The 24,078-nt window shown below is 35.2% G+C and overlaps 1 protein-coding gene across 2 annotated transcripts in view; it reads left to right on the top strand.

Annotated features, from left to right (window-relative positions):
• The window catches only part of LOC131685120 (protein kinase C and casein kinase substrate in neurons protein 1), a 122,209-nt gene that overhangs the window by 69,419 nt on the left and 28,712 nt on the right, over positions 1–24,078 (top strand). For both annotated transcript variants that reach the window (XM_058968580.1, XM_058968581.1), the window contains exon 2: positions 20,617–20,697. The gene's annotated coding sequence lies outside the window, so the exon portion shown is untranslated. The remainder of the gene's footprint in view (positions 1–20,616; positions 20,698–24,078) is intronic.

Here is a 24,078-nt window from a genome sequence, read left to right on the forward strand (position 1 = left end):
GTGTCTACCATAACCATGAATTCATACAACAAGATCAAGTAGCTCCAGCGGTGAGTAAGTAAATGACTGAACTACTTCGTATTAGACAGAACTCTTCATCATTCGGTGATTAATGTGGGAAAATTAGAAACCCACAGAGTTTAATAGTAGGTCGGTGAGCGAGCTGAGTTGTGCGTTTTAATTTCAATCGGTAACTGCATGCATTCGAATGGTACAAAGTTGCATTGTTCGTATTTTAACATTTGTATCTTGTGCTGCTTTAGATAACTATGTGCCCGTATTCGGGCGGAAACAGCAATTAGAATTGTTTTCTTTCTTTCTTACTTACTAGATTTGAGCGATACGCGTAACTTTGCGTGTACGAGATAATTTGAGCATTAGGGCATTGCAAAAAAAACTTTTTTTTGAATTCTCAAAGGCCCCCCCTCCCATATTGTGACAAATGTCGAAGTAAGCTTAGATGCCAAATTTCAGATCATTTGGACAATTTTAGACCTCCGCCCACTTCGCTTGAAATTTTTGAAATTGGTACTATGGGAAAATATAGAGGAAAAATAAACTAAATGCTATAATTTTTGAAGTAGCTATCAGAAAATTACAATTTATACCTCTTTTTAAAGGAAATGACCTAAGTCTTTGAAAGGAGATATTCTTCTATCTAGAAAAGTAAGGGAAAGTGGGGTACTGGGTCATTTTGGTCCCAAAATCCCCTATTTTTCATAATTTTTCTGCTTTGTTATGCAAATCATACATATTTTGGAGTTTTTCTAATGTAAACAAATCTCAGAAATCGAACGGAACCTTTTTGACCCTAGTCCGAATACGGGAAGTTGGGGTTATAGGACCTTTTGTCATTATTATTAAATTTCATAATTTTTTCGTGCATATATCTCTATTATTCTTCAATCAATTTTCATGAAATGTAGCTTGTTGAACGCGGAAAATTCTTATGAATACAACAAAAATGAATTCGTTAGCGGTAAAATTCAGAAACATCAAATTTTTTGACATTAACTCTACAAATCACATTTTTTTTCGTTAAATGTTCTAATACCTCAACTTCCCCTATTTTTCCAAGATGGAAACTTTTCTCATGCGATCCTCAAGCGTATTTTACACTAAAATTAGTAAATTTAATAAGAATTTTGTTGTTAAATGGAGTTAATATGTGCAATTTTATGATAAAAATGTGAAATCGAGACTATATATCAGATAATTTGATGTTTCTGAATTTTACCGATAACGAATCTATTTTTATTGTGTTCCAAAGGATTTTTAACGTTTAACAAGGTACATTTTATGAGAATTGATTGAAGAATAATAGAGATATATGCACGAGAAAATGATTAAATTTAATATTAATAACAAAAGGCCCTATAACCCCAACTCCCCGTATTCGGACAAAGGTCAAAAAGGTTCCGTTCGATTTCTGAGATTTAACATTAAAACATTAGAAAAACTCCAAAATATGTATGATTTGCATCACGGAGCAGAAAAATTATTAAAAATAGGGAATTTTGAGGCCAAAATAACCCAGTACCCCACTTTACCCTATTTGTCTAGAAACAGGAATGTCTTCCTTCAAATACTAAGGTTATTTACTTTAAAAAGAGGTATAAATTGTAATTTTCTGATTGCTACTTCAAAAGTTATAGCATTTAATATATTTTTTCTCCATATTTTCCCATATTACCAATTTCAAAAATTTCAAGCGAAGTGGGCGGGGGTCTAAAATTGTCCAAATGATGTGAAATTTGGCATCTAAGCTTACTTTGACATTTGTCACAATATGAGAGGGGGGCCTTTGAGAATTCAAAAAAAAGTTTTTTTTGCAATGCCCTATTGAGCATTCATACGACCTTCGATACTACCGTGCTACTTTGTACTATATAACACCATGTGATTGTGTTATTATTTATTTATTAACATTTATTATTTTTGGTTATTATACATTATTATTTTTTATTATTTATCATTATTGATTATTATTATCAATCTCAGTTTCAATCCTTCGGTGGGACCCTACATTCGTTTTACTATTTCCGGAATTTTTATATTTACAGTGAAAACCTATTTTTATCAGCCCGTTGGTGTCTTTTAGGCTGACAAAATGGGGATATTGACAAATCAGGAAATTTTTTCCCCTTGTTAATAATCCAAAGCTGTTGAAATATTATTCTTCAGTCCTTTGACGTAGTCTCATAACCCTTTCTGATTATTTAGCATAAATTTCTCTTAAGAGGGAGCAAAAAATAGCGGATTTTGCATATTTAAGATAGGGAATATATGCTCAAGAAAGAATTTAGTCGAATTTGGCTTGGTATCTGCTAGGGCCTATTAAAAATAGTTTCGTGTAAAGTTTTGACAACTTTACACGAAAAAGTCGCGATAAAAATTTGACAAAATCGGAAGTAGACAAAAACGGGGGCTGATAAAATCAGGTCTTCACTGTACAGCTCATGCACCATGCACAGTACACCAGAATGCAAATTTTTCAGTTTTTACTGAAGCTAAACAACTTATCCTTATGATGTCTTTGTGAGAGTTTTTGCAGTTTGTGAGTCAGTCCCTTCTTTTTGTTTTAACAACAGTTAGGCTAATTCTAATTTGATCAAGTTTCAAAATATTAACTTTCTATTCATTCTAGAAAGAGCCATACTACATTCGGTGAAGTTGCAGAATGACTAATTTTAGAAAAGTTTGTTAGAAACATATAAGCTGCATCTGTCATACTTTTCATTTTACAATAAATTTAACCCTCAGAAAAATTGTGACTACAAGAAGCAGCGACCCAATGAAATCAAAAGCCTCTTTTTGTCGTTTTATAAGTGAGAGAATCAAAAGCCCGAAAGCGGTCGATCATTTGTATTTCAAATTACAAGTTCATGAAAACTAGAGAACTGTAACCCGGCGCCTCTGAGATCCCTTGCCTTTTTGAGGGTTAAAATCAATAGTTAGTGTTTCTAAGAAAAACGGTATTCGTTGAACTTTTGCGCTATTGATTATAAACTAAAGTAATGTTAAGACTTTGAGCTTGTTAATTTTTTTTCAAGCCACCACGTATCTAACTAGTATTGTTGAAAAGTTATTAGCTATTTTTGTCAAAATTTTTTTTTGTAATTTCCAATATGGCTGATTAACGAGGAACGACATGTAAGGTTAAAGCCCCAAATAAACAAACATAACAGATTGAGGGAAACAAAAATAATCTCTTTTAATTACATGTATTGTCATGATTCCAAGTATACTTGAGGAAAAATTGCGATTATCTAATTTTTTAATTTCACAAAGCTGATTTTAAAAACTCAATTTTTGAAATTAAAATCGTTTAAATGATAAAAGCTAGAGTTTTGATGTGTTAGACGAAAGTGCTCGTTTTCAAAAACTGTCATGAATGTATTACGAAGGACATGTTAGCGAAAAATGAAAACTGCCAAAGTTATAATAAAAATGAGGTTAGCTAGAACGTTACGTAACATATTCTACAGTAGAATTTTTTTAACGAATTTGTTACGTACTACGGAAGGAAGAGAAATATAGAAATTTGGGAAAATTGGTTGCGAAGGGGGAGGGGGAAGTCTATCTTGACCAATTTTAACGTTACGTAATTTATGATGCTATATGCTTAAATTACATTTAAAATGGAATATTTAAACGATACACATTTTGGTACTGTACAATACTTTTCTATTAAGGGGGTGCAGCGGGAAAATAAAATCGATTTCTTTTCCATCCGCTTAATTTTTAGTATTGAGCCTCTTGAATGGTCTCCTGCAATCTCTATGGCCACGCTGAACTTCTTTTGTTTTAAACAGCCATGCATTCCTCGCGCGTATTTGCTGTAACACACGCAGATTTCAATCTATTGGCAACAATTTTCGAAAAACTGACGGCAATAAAAATATAGTGTAAAGAATGCACTTTAAAGTAGTTTACCCAATGGGTCATTTTCTACAGCGTTTTTTCCGTGATGCAATTCGCTCCTTGACGTGGAAATGGTTGGACGTCTACTCTTGGAACGCTCGTATGTGTGGCTCTGCGTGACTGAAAATATTTTTTTCGTGTACAATGAATGTATAAATAAATCTGAACATTACATAAAAGATCCATTCTTACCATGCATTCAAAATCGTAAACCAAAATAACCTTCGGTTTGAGCACTTTGCACCAGACGCCCCTTTAACTTGGAGGGTGGATCTAACGTTACTAAAATATGAATGTCAACTTGTTAATGATTTAAGACAGCGATCTTCTTGTCTTTTAGAAAATTGAAGAAAATCATATTTTAAGAAACTTTGTTGAAGACACTGGAGCTAAATGTCTTGTACGTTTGATTTTACATTAAACTTACCAATACATATTAGGGTAATTAGTCCAGGTGTTTGCGTTTCGACTTCGTCTCTTCAGAACCACGTCACTTGACCAATGCACCGGGCTGACGCTAAGTCCATAATTGGAAACACTACTTGTGAACACACTAAACGACTTCCAACTTACGATGTCCCGTTTCACTTATATAACTTTTGCCCTGTTGATTTTTCGTTAAGATGGCTTCAGAACCAACCTACAGATATTTTGAAGGAGAACAGTTTGTCTCAATGTACCGAACTTCTAGCTTCTTCCGTTAGAAAGTTGTAAACACTTCTTACAAAAAATAGACAAAAATGTTTTGTCGTTCTCATATAAAGAAAGCTTATGCAATCACCGGGCCGAGCTTTATATACCATTCGATTCAGTTCGTCGAGATCGGGAAATGTATGTGTGTGTGTCATTTAAACTCACACAAAGTTCTCAGATACGGCTGAATCGATCTACACAAACTTAGTTTCAAATGAAAGCTATAACGCTTCCGTAAGCTACTATTGAATTTTTAGTTGATCCGACTTTCGGCTCCGAAATTACAGATTGAAGAGTGCGGTCACACAGTAAATTCCCATATAAACTAGTACCCTCATGATGGCCAAATGATACAATACATATTAAAATACTTATTAAAATGTATGCAACATTTCTTGGATTTGCGGGTCTAGATCACTAATGGAAAATCAAAGTAACTTTGATCACATTGGCCACCTATGACGGTATTTGATGCTCCCGGGAACTCACCAAGTTCCAAAGTTTCTCAACGAATTCTTCACCGATTTTTACCAACTTGATTTCAAATAAAAGATATGACTCTCCTTTTGATTACAATTGATATTCATTCATTTATGACTTTTGGTTCCGGAGTTTGATTAGTCATGTCACATTGTAATTTCCCATATAAACAGTTACAATCGTAATACCTCAGAGGCTAAAAATCTATTGAAATGGTCACCAAAATATTTCGATTTGCAGGTCTAGAACAAAGATTGTTAATCAAATCTTCTTTGAATATATTGTTCAATATCGACAGTTCCGGGCTTCCGGACATATGCCGTAATTGAAGTCAGAATTTTCTTTAATTCGGAAAATTATTCTGAAAACTTATTTCAACACGGAAAACCCCGCAATCACAAAAAATGAATATTGCAATTTTTGATTTTTGTCTTGACTGTTTCAACTAAAAATTGTTGATTCAACTAACTGTCCTGTTGATTTTCGCATCATCAATTGGCTGAATAAATTAGTTGTTTTTGAAAGCTGTCAGTTTTCAGAAAATAAAGACAGCAAAAAGGAAACAAAAATTTGCAAATTTTATTTAACCACTTCTTTAGTTGAAAATGATACGTCAGTTTTCTCGCTATGTTCATTTTGTAAAATTTTTGAGGCTAACATAAAAGAGCTTGATTTTGAAGTTTAGATTAATAAACCAGTTATAATACTTATGAAGTGCCTACCTAATTTAGTGATATATATGTGAATTTATGGAAGTATCTTTATATAATACATCAGGTAGACAACAAATTGCATGATTCGACTGATGTTCGAACGTGAGCAAATCTTCTGGAACCAGGTGTGTATGTTTCATGTGTTTTTACAAATCAGCCATCCAATTTTCTCACATGTTAACAAATGTTAGACATTAGAATAGGACATTAGTCTCCATCAGTAAATTGATCTGTATATTCTATCATTGCATAAATAATTGTTCCATGCAAATAGAGAATCTAGTGGAACATGGAACCATAATTCGTATAGAAAGTCAATGTTATATATTTTTTTATAAAATAGAATTAATGTAAACGTATTGGCGCTGAACAGTGTTAATATTTATATTTTCTAGTGATACAACGCGTTTGGATAAATCAAGCCATTGATATGATAGCAATAAACTTCTTCGAAGATAATTTGGCTTTTTATTACTGGGTAACAAATCCTCCTTATAATTAACAAAATCGTTAGATATTACAACTGGTTGGGATATTTTTCAATAATACAATTGATTGAAACAACCATCATGGTTTTTAGTATCAACACGCACCAATCTTGAAATCAACAATTATATTAGTTGTTACAACTGGTTGGGAATTATTCCAATATTACAATTGACTGAAACAACCATCTCGGTTTTCAGTTTCAACTCGCACCAATCTTGATATCAACAATTATATTAGTTGTTACAACTGGTTGGGAATTATTCCAATATTACAATTGACTGAAACAACCATCTCGGTTTTCAGTTTCAACTCGCACCAATCTTGAAATCGACAATTATATTAGTTGTTACAGCTATTTGATGAGCTGATTCGGATGGTGTGTGTCTTTGCTAACTGACAGCATCACATTTTCAACTAGATGATTTAGTTGTTTCAGCAACTGTTTTGTTCATTCAAAAACAAAAATGAAAGTTTAGAAAAATCAACAATCGTTTAGCTATACCAAATTTTAACCAATCGATTTCAGAAATTCGACTAATATATTAGTTGCTATGCGATCGGGAGCGTTTCCGTGAAAGACGTCAAGCCTGCGATCAACAGGTTATGAAATATTTAGGATTGAAACGTAGGTATTGGTGACCGAACTAATCCATTCCCCGAAAGAGACAAACGAAAAAAAGCATGATTGTATTAAACATAATAAAACATCTTAATCTATGTTCTGTTTATTAAGTACAAGAACCAGTTAGAATATGTTGAAGTTGAAGCTATTGTGATAAAATTGCCACGCGGAGAATGGGCTAAACATTTCTACGATTAATCTAACCTAATGCTAAAATCGTTATAACACTTTTTTTTAAATGCCAATGTATGAGGGCCTATGCTAAAAAGTATATTTTCCCATATGAATTCCATGAAAACTTTAAACGCAGTGCGCAAATCCGAGCATTCACTAATCGCTCCCATCATTTGCGCAGCCATTTAGGACACCATCATGAACTCAAAAAGTGCTGTGGTCGCTAATTACGATCATTTTTAATTTTATCCATGTAACCTCCAGCAAGTATAATGGCTATCGCGTCTTGAGAAAAAAAAAATGATAATCGCCAATACCGGGATTCGAACCAGAAGCCATTTACTCACTGAGTACGCCGTTTAACTGGGCCATACCGACACACAGTGCTTGGTCGAAAATCGCATACATTTACTTAACCTGAGTACTACAGATATTCGAATTGCGACCCGCAATACATGTAAAATTCTATGATCAACCAAAAAATTACGATGCGATGTTGTGTGTAGCTAGACGAGCTATGTCCTATTTTCCCATATATACTAGAAATCAAACAACATCTACATGCTTGATTCTCAAAATTCCGACACGAACTTGACCATATTTAAAATATATGTCAAGCTCGAGGGTTGGATGGAGTATTGTACGAAGGTATCCTAATATTAATTTGTTAAGAGGCATCTAAACTTTCAACCGAGTTCAGGCTTATACATATGAACCACTTTCGATCACTTTCTTTCCGCGCTTTACTTAATCGAATGAACGTCAATTATAGTACTTAACCACTAGGAGGTCTCATTATCACTAACCAGTTCCTAATCTTGTCATATAGCGAAGTTTGAGGATGTATTCATGGGACGAACGACGTTTATCAACTATATAATTATACGCACCTAGATAAAATGTTGCCTTTTCTCATCAATGTTGTCACTGTATGTATAATGTTCAGTGGGTACGCTCTTTCGAAACATTTCCTGTTGTAGACCACCATAAAGTGTTAGATCATCAGTCATTGACTAGTCTTTTGCTGCTCCTACCAAGATCGGTTAGCGAAAGCAAAACTAACTTAATTAGGCCAGAAAATTGGTTTGTACTCAACTACACTTCGTCTAGTCAAAACAACAAAACCGACACGCACAGGGAAAGCACCACCGACTGTCACGTGCTGAAGTTGCATATTATTATGAATAATTCACGCATGAGTCTCACTGCTACAACGTGCGAAGACACAACTGAGTCACTTAGAGCGCGAGCAAGTTAAAAACCACTTTCTTCGACCGGATTCCACCGCCCGGCAAACATCATTTGGGTTTCACCTTAACCTTGATCGGTACCGAGCAGCTTGCAGCGATGCTGCGTGGATTCCCTCGTAGCAAAAGGGAACAGTACGCAGCATCATATTTATAGAACGATTAATTAAGTCAATCCACCGATGATGCTGTTCGTACGCCGCCGCTCGGAAAATGATAATTGTAGCAACAAGTTGCAAGTGTCGAAGAAGATGTACCCCGGTGAGGCTACTGCCAAGAAACCGGTCTCCCTGATTCGTCAGCCACCGAGTATGTACTTCAGTCTTCGAAACGAGAAAAACACCTGTCGGCGGCACTTTTTGCGCTTTATTTTCACATTAATAAAAGTAAAGCATTTGATTCATTGAGAAATCTTACCTTACTTGCTCTAGCTTCGCAGGCGAATGAATGGAAAGAAATCTCGCGCCTTGAACGGGGCGTTTTAAAAGTGATGATAGTATAAACGGTGAATGGTAATTTATTCAGTATGGGCCTGACTGCACCTGAGAATTATACATATATTTAGCAATATATTTTTCAAACCGGAAATGGTTATGACTAACAATAAAGAACATAAATGACAAACTTGTTGCATAGAGCTAGCCTTTAATAAACCAATAATCTGATCGGTGGTTCGTAGATCAAATCTACATTTCAATGGCTGGCATCTAAATTAAGGTGATCAACTTTTTTTTCGAAACTAATTTACTCGCATTTTTTTTGTTCAAAGTAATCATCGTGTAGTGTCATTTGAAAAAATAGTAGATCATTTTTAGTTCTTTTTTGATATTAATAATCAGTTGTTTAACTAACTACTCAGATTACTCCAGCACTAGTCGGCGTCCCGTTTTCTGTGCGAAAGTTTAGTGTTTAGTATATAGGACATACTGAAGCTTTATCTACAATATTTAGAAAGCACCGTTATAAAAATTAAGGGTTCATTCACAAACAACGACCTATAACGTCTGAAGTATTACAAATAGAGATTGTTGGTCTTCATTAAGGATGTTCACAAAAACTAGCTCTTCAACATTTCTTAAGGCTTTGTTTTTCATACTTTCAAGAAAAATGTTGCAAATATTTCACTTCAAGGAAGTTTAATCCCTGCAACTATACCATCAAAAGGAAGGTCCTAAGACATCATTGTTGTATACCCGATCAGAATTTCACATCAAAATTATATCAAAATAAGATATTATATCACGGCAAAATATATATCTCTGTTTGATATAAAATATAGCTGGATAGTTGTTAAAATATCAAGTTTTTATACCAAGAAAATGTATCGGTTATATCTTATTATATCTCAGTCTTTTTTAGTATAATGTATTTTGGTTGTATCTTGGTTTGATAAAATATTTATATCACACAAACGGATATTTAAGATATTTTATATCTAATTGAGCGCAGTAAATATATCTAAAAATATCAGAATTTTATCACAAAAATCACATTTTTTTATTATTTTTAATTAATGAATCAAATATTTTCTTATGAAAGATAATTCATTATTCTCTTTAGTACAAGTGTCTCTCAAAAATGTGCATTTAATTTCCCTGTGTTACTAATTTTATAATTTTTATTACCGACGCAGCTACTTGTTAGAACTCGTAGTTAGTTCAGCATATAATTTTAAAATTTGTTCATTTATTTGTTTTGAAGTCGTTCCTGTTTTTCACTTCACATCCTTCATAGTTTTAAGGGATCATCCATAAATGACGTAGCATTTTTTGAGTGATTTTGGCATCCCCTCTCCCATCGTAGCATTTTGTGACAAACCTCTAAATGCCCCCTGGTAATTAAGTAGCTTGACGGTAACACTTCCCCCCCCCCTTGACCCTGTACAACATAAAAAAACGATGTTAATTGAAACAGGTAAGATTGTCGTGATATCAGGTCAACCCCTATTCCCCTTTAAAAAGTTACGTAGCATGACATGACCCCGTACCTCCCTGTCGTCACACAACATCACAAAATACAAAACACCCCCATCCCCCATATAATGCTACATCATTTATGGATGATCCCTTAAAATGCTTGTTCCTATTCTTTCGTATGTTCTTCTCTCTTTTACTCTTCTTTAATAGTTTACCTGCACTTGTCACAGGTTTTGCTTCCATTCCTCTTCAAGGCAGACCAAGTGTTGCTCTTTCAGATTATCATATGCAGAATCTTTAAAACTACTTGCTGCTTTGTGGCACTACAGCGGAACATTTTCTCTGTTGTGATCTGTAATCATCAAGTAGCTTTACAAAGCGTACATTATCTTATGTATTTACATTCCAACATATGACAAGACAAGACCACTAGTAATTTGGAGCCAGTTCTTGGGAGGATCCATCTCTGGTGATATCGTTATAGCTTTGCCAAACTGTCTTGGAAAGATTATATTTTGATGTACATACTAGGGTAGGCGAGCCCTTATTTATCTCATTAGTCAGGATATCACACTATTTCGTTGATAACTCGACTTAGAGTTACTGGATTGCGCTTAAATAGGTATCATCATCTTTGCTTCGTTCCTAAGAAGCAGCACAGTTAAGAAATTTTCCTGGGAAATGTAAAATACTCGCGTTTGAGCGAAGCGAAAAGTCGAGCACAACGTACCCTTATTCATCCTACCATTTGAGCTAATGCGTTGAATAGAGATAGCAGATACTGCTCTAACTAATGTGTTCAAATGGATGATATGAATAGAGGTGCTAAGATGAATTAGGGAGCAGTTACCCTATGTTGAAAAGATACGATATGGTTAATATAAATATGATATATTATTTGATATCATTATTGACAAATCAAAACATGATATAATTTTAATTTAGTCTTAATTCGTTCCAAACGACATATAACAAAATTATATGGCTATATGATATAAATATCAAATCAAGAAATAATTTTGATATTTTCTTGATATGATTTTCTGATCGGGTACTTATCCATTGAATAAATTATCGCAATTTTTGAGAAATGGTTTTACAAAAATTCCATAAGTGAAATATTGATCCATATACACTACCCGTCAAAAGTTTGGAATCGCTTTAATAAGTATTGCAACACTCGTACTGAATATTGCAACATCTCAAAAAGTTTAGCATCACCTTTATATCCAGGATGCTGTATCTCGAGATCCTGCTTATTTACAAAGCAATTCTCTTCAGCAAAGGCTAAGAGGGCTCGAGACGTGAACACTTTGAGTAAAAAAATTTATCACTACGTGGCGCTAGTGTGCATGTGCAATAGAGTTTTGAGTTTTACCTTGTTTTATCTCGTTTCTCGAACGGCCCACATAATTCGTTTCTTCAGCAAAATTGTTCAAAAGGAAATGGCCGTGTGGATGATAATTGTTTCAGTTCGGTATGCTGATACCACGTGGCGCTAGTGTACATGTATAATAATGGATTTTAAAGTTTTTCGATGAAGTGTTTCTAAATACCTAGAAAGTTCGCTGCTTCAGATAATTTTTAACAAGACAATTACCGTTAGTGATTATATAATTTACAAACTCTGTCACCATGGGCCACTAGCGTTCATGTAAAATAATTAATCTTTGAACTTCTTATATCTACCACTGATTCAAAATCACTCCTATCAGGGACTACGATAATACTGGTCAATACGGTCTGGCCAGCTCAAGAACCCTGGACATCTTCAGGATGCATCGGATTGTAAAGAAGTAATGCGACCGCTCAATCAAAAGCTTTTTTGTAATGTTTAAAAGAATGTCTCTGAACTCTAAAAAGCTTACTATTTGTATATCAAGGCAGTATATTTGAGGAAGCTAATATATAAATAGTTAGAAAACAAGCTTTTATCAATTCCGAATTAGCCTTTACAACCAACTTGAGAAATAAAAATGCTATCAGATCTTTTCACAACATTTTCAAGTTAGTCTTATTTATGTGATATTAATTGAATGTCCTAGTGATTCCAGGATTTTTAGGTTTGATTCCCTTCATTTTCTGGGAAATAAACCTTTATGTTTGATATATTTAAAAAAAATCACAAGCATTAATTGCCCTAAAAATTTAACATGTGCAATATAACAATTACTTTCTATTTTATTTAGCCAAAGATACGAGTTTCACTAGATAATTTGAGTTCTGAAATGCAGTATTTCACATATACACTAGCAGCACGAAATGATACAGTTTAAATTCAAAATGATTGTCATGCCCGTGGCCATGATCTAATGAACAACTTTTGTGAAAACATTACCTTTGTAGCCCGTTAGATAGTCGTAATTATACAAGATAAAAATCGACAACCTAATTAGTATCTATTACTAGTGCTACGTAATGCCATAGTTTCGAACCAAACACATCATCACAAAACATGCCTTCTAAACAACTTCGCTGATGTCGTGAGGTAGTTAAAGTCAAGTTAAAAAATTCATAAATTCCGATGTACACAGGAGCTACACTGTGGTAGAATTCCGAATCAAACAGCTTGCTATCCACAAGAACTTTGTTTTAGAATTGAGTTCGCTGAAGATGCCGATTGTCTAGGCTGTCAGGGTCAATTGATGACCCAAAATTGATTTTAACATGTGCATGTGCACTAGTGTCGCGTAGTTAGAAAGTTCCAAATTAAACAGATAGAATCCATACGATCTTGTACTTCAACACAACTTCACAGAGGGCGCGAATTTTGTAGGAAATCAAGATCACAAGATAAAACATCTCCAATCACGTAATATTATTTCACATATACACTCGCGCCACTTGTTGACAGAATTTCGAGTGAAAATGGTTGTCAGGCGCATGTGCATGACCTTTTGAACAATTTTTCAGAAGACACGCATCTTCAAGGACGGTAGGAAAGCGAGATGAATCAGGAATCAGTAGCGTCTGGCTCAAAAAGCATGTTCCCCATGCTGATCGGAGATTTGCGCCTTGTTATTTTCCTGATGGGAAGGATTGGGGAAGTGATACGGTTAAGGGTAAGGAAAATAACGACACAGAAAAATTAAACAGAGCATTCTGCACCCCCGGAGGCATGCTGAACGATCTGCAGGTGCTACAATAGCAGGAATAACACTGCCAACCCCCGGAGGGGTTTAGAATTTTTATTTAAGTAGTGGGCGGATATATCAACACCCCCGATTGGATATAGAGATAACAGAACCATAACAGCCCCGAAGAGATATTGTCATTCAAATACGACTAAAACTATAACTCTTTACCACACTGGGTTAGGAACAATAGCATATCCTTCAGTTTCAGCTCTCTGTACATCAGGGGTTGTAATTCTCTCTCACTCACGCGAGAAGTAGCTTATCCGATGTCCAACTTTTCCGAGATAAGATGAGTCGCAAAATTCTCCGTCTCCACAAATAGCGTGAGAATGATTTTCCGGATAAAATTTATTTGACTTTTTCCTTCTCACCGGAGAAGGTGATAAAATTTTAATTTCGTGGAAATCAATAAAAACTTCAAAAAATACACTTAATTACAAAGAAAAGCGGCAAAGAAGTATGATGGACTTGTTTTGTCGTGTTTTGGAATAACGACAGCAAAGCAGGGAACGCCAAAAGGATACCGTGATAAACTCATTCACTCATTCTCCGGCTGTTTTATTTATCCGGAGAAATAACACGTTGTATTTATCCGGAGAAGTTGTGTGAGTGCCAATAACTTTTCGTGTGAAAATGTGAGTTTTTATTGTCGCAGTAGCAAACTATCCGGGCGCATTTACTCATATGAGCGATAAATGCAATGCCTGCTGTACATAGGTTTATCTATGTACGGAGAAATAAAAATCCGGATACGTAATTGCATTACTACAGGGCAGTTGCATATCAAATGATATGATGTTCCGTCATCGAATTCACAAAGATCATATGAATAATACTTACTGCGCTGAATAGTAGCCGTGTGATAATTGAGTCCGCAATGTCCAGTCAGTGCCCTGAATAGAATACTGCAGTTGTGCTTGGAAAAATGCAACAAATTCTTTGATATTTTCGGACTCACACCCGACAGAAAAGTATTTGTTTGAACGCAAGTTTGCAAGCTACGCCAATGGTTGGCATGTTCGGATGCAGCCCAAGAGCGAATCTTGTGCTTTATCCAACCAATCGACAGTGGTAGAACTGGTTCTGGACCAACGAAGTTAGTCGCAGCATCAGCTTTAGTCAATTCGTCTGCCCATTCATTTCCAGTAATACTGGAATGACCAGGTACCCATAGAAGTGCTGATTGTACGCCCCACAGAATCGCAAAGATTTCTGCTTGGAATACGGTACAGTATCTACCAAGCGAATGAGATTGGTTTAATCTCATTTCATGATAATAGACACCAGCACCGGCTCGGCCCTCCAACAAAGAACTGTCAGTATAACAAACTACGTATTCTTCAAGTTGTCGCTCCATCCAGCCAGAAAGCCATTCCTAGCGAGGAGGAATTTTCACATTGAATGTTTTAAAAGGAAAACTACATGTGAGTGTCAGGTTACTGGGAGCAAGTGTATCCTAAGTAACCATTTGGGGCCACAGTCTTGTGTGGATGGTTGCGCGATATATTGGGTTAATGTTGCAGAGCTCAGAGCCTTAAGACGGTATGCACAAGAAAGTGCTTCTTATTTCAGAAACACATGTAGTGCTTTTATGTTCAAGAGTGCCTCTAGAGCAGCAGTAGGTGTTGTCGAGAACGCACTACTCATCGCCATCAAGATCATCATATGAAGATGGTTTAACTTTGATTGAATTGTCATGACTTCCCTCTTCTGCCACCAAACAAGGCCAACCCGTATGCCAGTATTGGTCTAACAATTGTTGTGTAGATCCACTGAATGTACTTGGGTTTGAGTTCCTAATATTTACCGAAAGCTGGTCTGCGTTGGCCGAAGGCCTGAAATCGATGTGAGCTGTCCAATTAAGTTTTGCGTCAAGAATTATCCCAGCTAAATTAACTTGATCTGCGATAATAATTTCAGCTTAAAAAAAAAACTGCAATGAACTAGCTCCAGTTGTAAACCTTCGTTGCGTGAAAAGCACCATTGATGTTTTATTTGGATTAACTGATAGTCCCAACATGAAGATACCATTGCTCAACAACACATAAGGCTTGTTGCATCAAATCAAAAAGCGTGTTAATGCAAATACCGGTGATCATTATATGATAATCATCAGCGAAACCATACGTCGGAAGCCCAAGCTCATTAAGTTTCCTCAACTAGCCATCGGCGACAAGATTCCATAGAAGTGGTGACATCACACCACCTTGAGGACATCCGCAGACACTCAGTGTCCTACTTGTCTTAACGATGAGCACAGATGTCGGTTGCTAAGCATTGCGTGTATCCAGTTCTTGATATATGCAGGTAGTCCATGACCTCGTACTGCTTCCAAAATGGATTCGAAAGACACGTTATCAAAAGCACTTTCAATATCGAGAAAAAACTCCTAAACTTGTCCAAATTAAAAAATTGGCCAAATTATGTGAATTTTGGAACCTGAGATTGGGATTTGTCACAATATAAAGAAGAATCCTTTGAGAATTAAAAGGATTACTCGGTCACTAGCAGCAACATGTACCGGACTAACATTCCTACCTTACCCAGAAGAGCATTCGGACGTGGCCAGCATACGCAAGCAAGCAGGGAATAATACAGATTCACTGTTAGCTGTGTCTGCTGTTCCTATCTCTGATCACGTTTTCAGACTTTCACAAATGAATAAATTTTATTTTAAAGCAAGTATGTTAAGGAGATCCCAAGGCTAGTTAGCGGAATGATTTTTTATCTACTTGTATCAGACATATGGCTTTGTCTCCCACGGTGTACTTCAAGTAAAGTGAAATACATTCTCTAATGTGTTTATGGTGCATTACAGTTTGTTCTATAGAAGTTGTGAGTATTCATCCCATAAAAAGTAGGAGTTTCGAGAACAATAATTAAATTTTCTGAATTTCAAACATTAAAATGCATGGATTATTAACCCTAAAACAACAGAATTTTTATCCGGTGTCAACACAATTATTTTGGATTTTAGCTAAAATAATTTCGAAAATTGGCTTAAAAATATTATTAAATTAAATAATAACGGTTGCCACATTAACATTTCCTTCCTTCCTCGATGACTGTAAGGACGTGGCCGGCACCGTTATTGACACATCACAAAGTTGAGCTCTCGGAACGTGCACATTGAGGATGGAAAGCTACTCCCAGGCTCCATTCGTTGATTCCTTGTGCAATTTCGCCAGCTCTGATCAATCACGGAGTAGCAACTACGAATTGTATGGTCATCATGCTCATGCTCATGCTCAATAATTTCGAAAATTGGCTTTTGAATATACGCTTCAAAATCAGAATGCTGAGCCTGAAATATCAATTGGCATACCCAGTTTTATTGAAAAGACATTCACCACGGTCTATAAGGACTCATGAGGTAATTTTATTTCCTTTTGCTTACTTAGTTTTTGGCATATCGTCTAGTTTCTCTAAATATTCCGGAGTCAAGGTAAATTGACAGGATTTCGGCGTCGCATATTGATATCTATAAAATTGAAGACAATTCATCAAACGCTTTATGTGATGTAGTCAACATTCTGCCCTTTTAGGTAAAGTGTTCTATTTAATACGATCTACCTGAATCAAATTATTAAAAAATGAAAATTGAAATCATCGCCAGCTAGCCCCCATCTCCCCTGCTTATAAGATGCTATTACCATTCCATATTCATTAAGATCAACTAGGTCAGATGATAAATAAAATAAAATAAGAAAATGTTGAAGTAATGTTGCTTCAATCTACATGTAACATACCCACAGCATCATTGGCAAGAATATGTGTTATATGTTCATCGTTTAGCTTCGCAGTTTCGTTATTTTTTATCAGTTTGTAATACCTACAATAATACCCACCTGTTTACCTACGATTTTAGGGTAAACAGTATTCTGGCACTCGCAGTATTCCCGTTCACTACAATGAAATGAAGTTTCGGCATTACATTTTATTCTATTGACCAGTGACACAAACCCTAGATTCACATTTTCCACGAGGTTCCTCTGTTGATTTACCGATGGCGAAGAAAAAGGTGTGAACACCGCGCAACTGTTTCTCGTTACGGTAGAAGACATCGTACCTTTTATCTGTTTTCTTTTCCAGTTTTACGCCGAATGCTTCTGGTTGTCTGCCGGACGAAACGCCGTAAGCTGTAGGGCGTGAATGTTGAATAGAACTGTAACAGCTCTAGGCCGACTGATTGTGCGATTTCAAGGCACCCGGGAATTGCATGGTTGTCACGACGATCACCACTACTTACATTACTACTTACTGGCGGTGGCTATCACAAGAAAAGGGGAAGAAAGGAGAATAAATGATACAATCACGATTATCTGAGATTGTGTGCTTGTGAGTCTGGAAAAATAATATTCATTTGTTTATTACTTCTTGAAATCGCCTAGGCATCGGCAGCAATCAGAACATGTACGATTCGTTACAAGCTTCGAATGTTATCGAAATTATCGCCACTGTGGAGAATACAGCCCATCTTCAATCAACACGGATCTGCTAATAGCCAATCAAAGAAAAGTTTCCGCGACCGTCACTGACGGACAACGTGATTGCTCATTTCTCATTGTGTTGCGAGTTCATCCATACAGACCTAGGCCTTGATTTTCCGAGGTACATCGTTTCAACTGGTCATTACATAATAACAACCATTTTCTCTCAGGCTGCAAATAAATACTTGATTCCCACTCGCATCGCATAGCTCATCACTCGTTTGACTGAAAATCATATTTACTTTGTGGTGATTTTTTTAACCGTTACATTAGCAATCATGCAGCAAGAGGGCAGTATTTCAGTCGTGAAATAAGATTTTTAATTCCGAAGCCATCGCGCAACGACGACAGTAGTCACGGAAGGTGTTTGGCTTCGTTTATCGCATTTAAAAGATTAATTAGCCTTACTGTAATACAAGGCCACATTGAAACGGCACACTAATTGAGTGATGCTAAGCGTCATAACGAGATGATTTCATATCACCATTCGCAATAGATAATTACCATTTTTCTAATTTCTGCATAGTTAAACACCAGGGTTGTTAACGTTGAATTCAACTTTACCGCCAATAACGATGAGTGAAATTTCATGTGGAATTCTGTGTGAAATTCCGCGTGAAATTCTGCGTTCAATTCCGCGCGAACTTCCGTCTCAAATTTGCCGTGAAATTCCCCGTGAAATTCCGCGTGAAACTCCGAGAGAGGCACCCAACTAGAAGTCGGATGAACACTATTTCGAGTCCACGAATAAACTCGATAAATTGTAGATAATCAATAACACAAAAAAATCAAAAATTATTGCTAATTTATTCCAGTAAATCAAAAATAACAGATTATTCATTTTGGTGATATATAGGAGAAGAACGCAATCTAATCCAGCAATGAGATAAAACTTTTTCTTATATAAATTTCATCTGTGTAAAATCTCAAATTCGGTAATTTAATTTCAACGCCTTCATTTCTTCATTCATTCACTTTCAAGTTGACTACAGAACAACATTTTAATGGTTGTACAACGAAATTTCTATGCATACACTACGGATTCTTTTTACACGATCTTCATAATTAACGCATTTTTTCTCATATTTAGCAATTTAACATAGTTCTGCAAAATGGCTTGAAAATTTTTCTTGTGGCCCGCTCTTTAACACCATGAGTACATATTTTTGCAATGTACTTGACGATCAAATGCCACAGGCTGATGTTTCCGTCCATGTTTAGCGGAATTCTCTAAAACCCAATCAATATGGGTATTTTAGGAATGGGCTTGTCGAGGAGACGCTAAATGTCGATGCCCGCATTTAACGCGGTTTTAACTAGTTCATATCCCCTGTGTAAAAACCTTAGTGTTCTTTTCATTCTAAAAAATATTAAGCGAATATGCAAAAGGTTGAATAATCCAGGTATATTTTTCAAGTAAATCATGTCAGAGGCAATAGCTTGGAGTGCCCTGCATTAGCAAGTGTAAGGCGGAACTTCTCTGATTTTTAATCTTTAAAGTCGACATATCTGAAGTAATTCAGATGAATAAAAGTCTCACGGATTTGGAAATTTCTTTTCCTTGTAAATTTGGAATTCAACCTTGCTTTCACTGCAATTACTAATATAAGGCCAAAACCATTCTTAAAGGTTTCAGTTATCAAACTTGGTTTGCTTGGCATATTCCATCATGTTTAGAAATGTACTGTTATAAAACTATAAATATACCATAAATATTTCTATACGTAAAAAGAGAAATCAACGTTAAGTTTTTCGATAACGTTAACATTACATTCATCGAAGTTCGTTGACGATGACCGATGAAATCGACGTTCGGAAAATTATCGATTCAACGATATCGTGTTGAAACGATAACGCTGAATTCATCGCAGTATCAACCCTGTCCACCACTGACACCAAACAAAACATCAAGCTTAAAACTTTCAAACAAAATGATTTTTCTTCGCCGTCTGTGTCTATTAGTTTTAACGAACAGCTTCTCGTACTTAAGATCAAGTATCTACAAATAGCAGAAACAAGAGTAACTGGTACTGTCGCTACACATAACACCTGTCTAACTCAGGTAGGTCCAATAATATGTATCAAAATGCTTTTTACCAGGAAACCTAAGTGCAAATTTGCCAAACGAAGCAATTGCTTGCTTGCAGCTGGTGTTCGCCTCAGATGATTGCGTCTTCTATGGCAGCGAAGCTATTTCTTTTGTTTGTAAATTATGCCGTTGTTTGTTGCCTAGCAAGTAGACCTCTTTTCTGAAGTTAAAATAAGCCACTTCCCTTGGGCACTTGTTTTGATTTTTTTTTCGCTAGTCACAGAGCTAATTGCACATGTTGAGCTTGCATTTCCGAATACAACGCTGGTTTGTTGAGGTAGGTGATAGGGATCATCTTAGAACCAACGATGATTTTACAAACTGCAACAAAATACTTTCTAGTCAAACGTATTGCTGTGATTATATCGGTGCGCCTTTGACTGGGTCAGTTCACACGTACTATTTCTTTAAAAGAGAACAATGCTGGTGCAGCTTAATCTGGGACGCGTATTTAATTATAAACCATTCAAAATAATACTATTGGTCAAGTAAACAAATCAAATGGATTTATGTTAACTTTTTCTATTTCTATATTCCATTGACGTACCTTTATCTAACTAAATCTCAAACCTGCTTAGTATGCGAGTTTTATCGATTAATGTTATAATTCTGTTTTTTTCTATTCTCCCATCTCTATTTCAGATTAATAGACTAACAACGAAAGTTTGTGTCTCCGAAGAGCACGGTTATGTAGATCATAATGGATGTTAGTGACGACTAGAGGTAAGAAGGTCTTTCTTCAATTACTATTACATAAATTTATGTTGTGTGTGTATGTGTTTGTCAGAGAAAGATATTTTTGCGTGGCACTTGTTTGCTAATTATGCATGCGAAACAGTGCTTCCGTTTTGATTGAGTTCAGTTTTTACTGTGTCATATGACGTAGGGTGTTGACTTGGTACCCTTTTAGCGGAATTTTGACTTTTATAATCAGAAAATTATTTTATTGGTAAAATTAACAAGATAATGTAACGCACGTACTACATATTATATTCAAATTAAATAGCACAAATATTGTTAAACCAAAAACACAATAAAGAAAGGTAAACAAATCTTGTAGGAAACATTGATGTTCGAAGCTTCGCCCTTGTTCCTTCTACCCATGTTTATAATAGTTCTCACGTACCTACATATGGTTTTTCTTGAAATTTGCGACCATTTCCTATATGTTTTTTCAATGAACTATAATAATATGAGCGTGATTATTAGCTTCCTACAGAAAAAAGTCTGTCATTGTTACCAGGAAAACTACTTCGTTTAAAATAGTTTTTATTTGGTTCTATTAGTCGTATCGCATATTAGTTCGTTATGTCACGTGCTTTCCGTTTCACTCTAAAGTAACTAAAAAGATTATGGGTTCTAGCAAGTACAGGAAGTATATCATAAGTTTGTCCACTCTAAGGTCGCCGCCGTCGTCTTTTCAGTATACAATCGAAGATATTAAAATTTTAAACTTTTATTGTTGAGATATAGCAATTATTCGCATTTCCGTACATATACCCAGTGCACGGTGTTTGGTAGAACAATTTTATTTGAAAAAAATCATCATCGCTAGAACTTCAGCATGTGATAGAATGGGCTTTTCGCTTTCATTTGGTCGGTGTTAGGTCAGACCGGACTAAGTGACAGTGCATTGATTTCGAGAAAAACGCGTTTAAAGTTTGAATCGCAGCATCCTTTACATTATAATTGGAAAATAATTTTTACCATAATTCTTGTTTATTGTTTCATATTTCAAATCTGGTAAAAGTGGAATGTAGATGAAGCAATTCTTTATCCAGGGCTATCATTAACTCATTTTTTGACGTTTTGCGACTTGGTCCGGTCTGACTTAACACCGACCATTTGAAAGTAAAATTAAAATATTCTGTCGGGGGCTCCAGAACAACTATTTATTTTAAAGTTTTTTGTTTGAAAACTTAGGTTTTTCAATGAAACTGGTTCACATTTTTGCCTCTAGGTAGTACTTTAGACATTCAAATATTACCAAAAGTAAAAATCTGATGGACAATTTCATTGTGTACAACAACTACATTGCGATCTAAAATCGCCAGAGAAAGTTATTAAATTTTTATCAATGTTTCTAGATTCGCACGGGGTCTATTGGTTAAGAAGCTTTATTCCAAAAACATTTTTATTTATAAAAAATGGATTGACTTATTTTAACAGTGTGCTCAGAAGAACCTGAATGCTAGCAAAGTCCCACCTTTAAGTGTAAAAAACATAATTCCAGATTCCACCGTTTTATGCGCACCAATGATATGTTAGGAGCATGGAGATATAGAGAAGAGTAGATAAAATTTGAACGAAATTAAGACTCTTTTGAAAGTTGCTGGGTAATGCAGCAAAATGAAATAGTTTTTTCTGTCACAGTTATATTAGTTTCTTCTTTTTTTCACTTACTCTGGAGTATGCTTGATGTAATCTTGAATCAACCTTTTTGCTCGTTAGCATCTTGTGGGATATATTTGGCCTAAATTTAAACTTTATATTTGATCAAACTCGATTAGATATTCAGTCATTTGATTTGATTTTGATTGAGAATCCTGATTGACAGTTTCATGAAGGATAGAAAAATAATTCGGTGAGATTTATGTTCAAGTTTGTTAACTTTTGGGAATCGCTGTACATTGAACAGAAATCGCAATAGTAAATGAGAAATAAAGGTTTTTTCTATTGTACGAAGATAGCGATCTCAATATAAAAGTAAATATTGAAAGTATCATCGTTACCCGAAAGACGTGGAGCTTTTAATGTCTTCAGATTCTGATCTGAACTGGCAACTCTGTGTTCTTGATATGTTGTCTTTGCTCTTATCCCATATTATTTGGGAAATCTTCAATAAACAGACTTGCATTACTTTGAGAATTTACTGAATGGATGGTCCAGCCTGATATTTTCTTGTTCGTTTTCTGTTGTGATCCGTGTGCAACGAGTAACAACTCCGGATTTTCTTCTTAAAGGAATTTTGAAACATGGTTTTGTTGTTTTCTAAGATTATGTGAAGTGTGTTCGATTTGGAAATAAAATTTGAGGACAAGCAAAAATCTGTATCTATAAATTCTGATGAAATGAATCTACCCCAAAAGATAACAAACATATTAAACACGGATCCAAAATTCGAAGAGCTTTTTTCTTTTTCAATCATCTTTCTTTTAATGTTGATAAAGACAAACAGGATTCTCAATCCAAAATTTCAAGAAAATCCGTTGTTGTTTTTTGCAATGACTCGAACTGTCTACTTTAGTTCATTCAAATATAAAGCTTTGAATTTAAGCCAATTGTATTTTACCACGCAGGATAGGATCAGGAAGAAGGGTCATCCTAGTTTACATTAGCTATCCCCTAGAGCGAGAAAAGAAATGAAAAAGGCATGATAAAATCCGTTACTACATTAATCAACATCTTGAAAAGGTATAAGATTATCGAATAAATTTGGTCAACACCTTTCCACACCTTCTTGTTCATAAAGTGTAATTTTCGCCCAAGACCCGGAGAAATCTGAAAATATATTTTTTTCTGCTGGGAATGGGGCTTTGTATACATTGAAATTTATTTGAATTTACTGTTCATTTAAACCCAACATTTTTTGTAAGTCCTTGTTAATCGACTTCTTAATCCATAGGCTGATAAAATTTTAATAACTTTCTCGGGTAATTATATATCGATTTATAGTATTCTACGAAGTTGTAGACAATGGGATTGTTCATCATATTCTCACTTTTAGTATTTTTTGAATGTCTATAGTACCAATTAGTAGCAAAAATGCGAATTAATTTCATTAAAAAACTTAGTTTTTAATAAAAAAAACTTTATAATAAAAGGTTGTTCTAGACCCCCGACAGAATAATATATTATAATATATTATAAATATAATAATATTTTAATTTTATTTTCAAATGAAAGGGAAAAGTCCATTCTTTCATATACCGAAGTTTTACAGATGCCGAATTTTTTTTAATAAAGTTGTTCGACAAAGACACCGTGAGTGAGCCCCGGGAATGCCATTGCATGCGTTTTGCGCAGAGAGTTCCGACTGTCAAATGCATATCGTGTTATATGTCATGTGAATATTGAAGCACATGCTGTTTCTCAAGTATGAAT

This window comes from Topomyia yanbarensis, chromosome 2, assembly GCF_030247195.1.
Source record: "Topomyia yanbarensis strain Yona2022 chromosome 2, ASM3024719v1, whole genome shotgun sequence".
Lineage (NCBI taxonomy): Eukaryota > Metazoa > Arthropoda > Insecta > Diptera > Culicidae > Topomyia > Topomyia yanbarensis.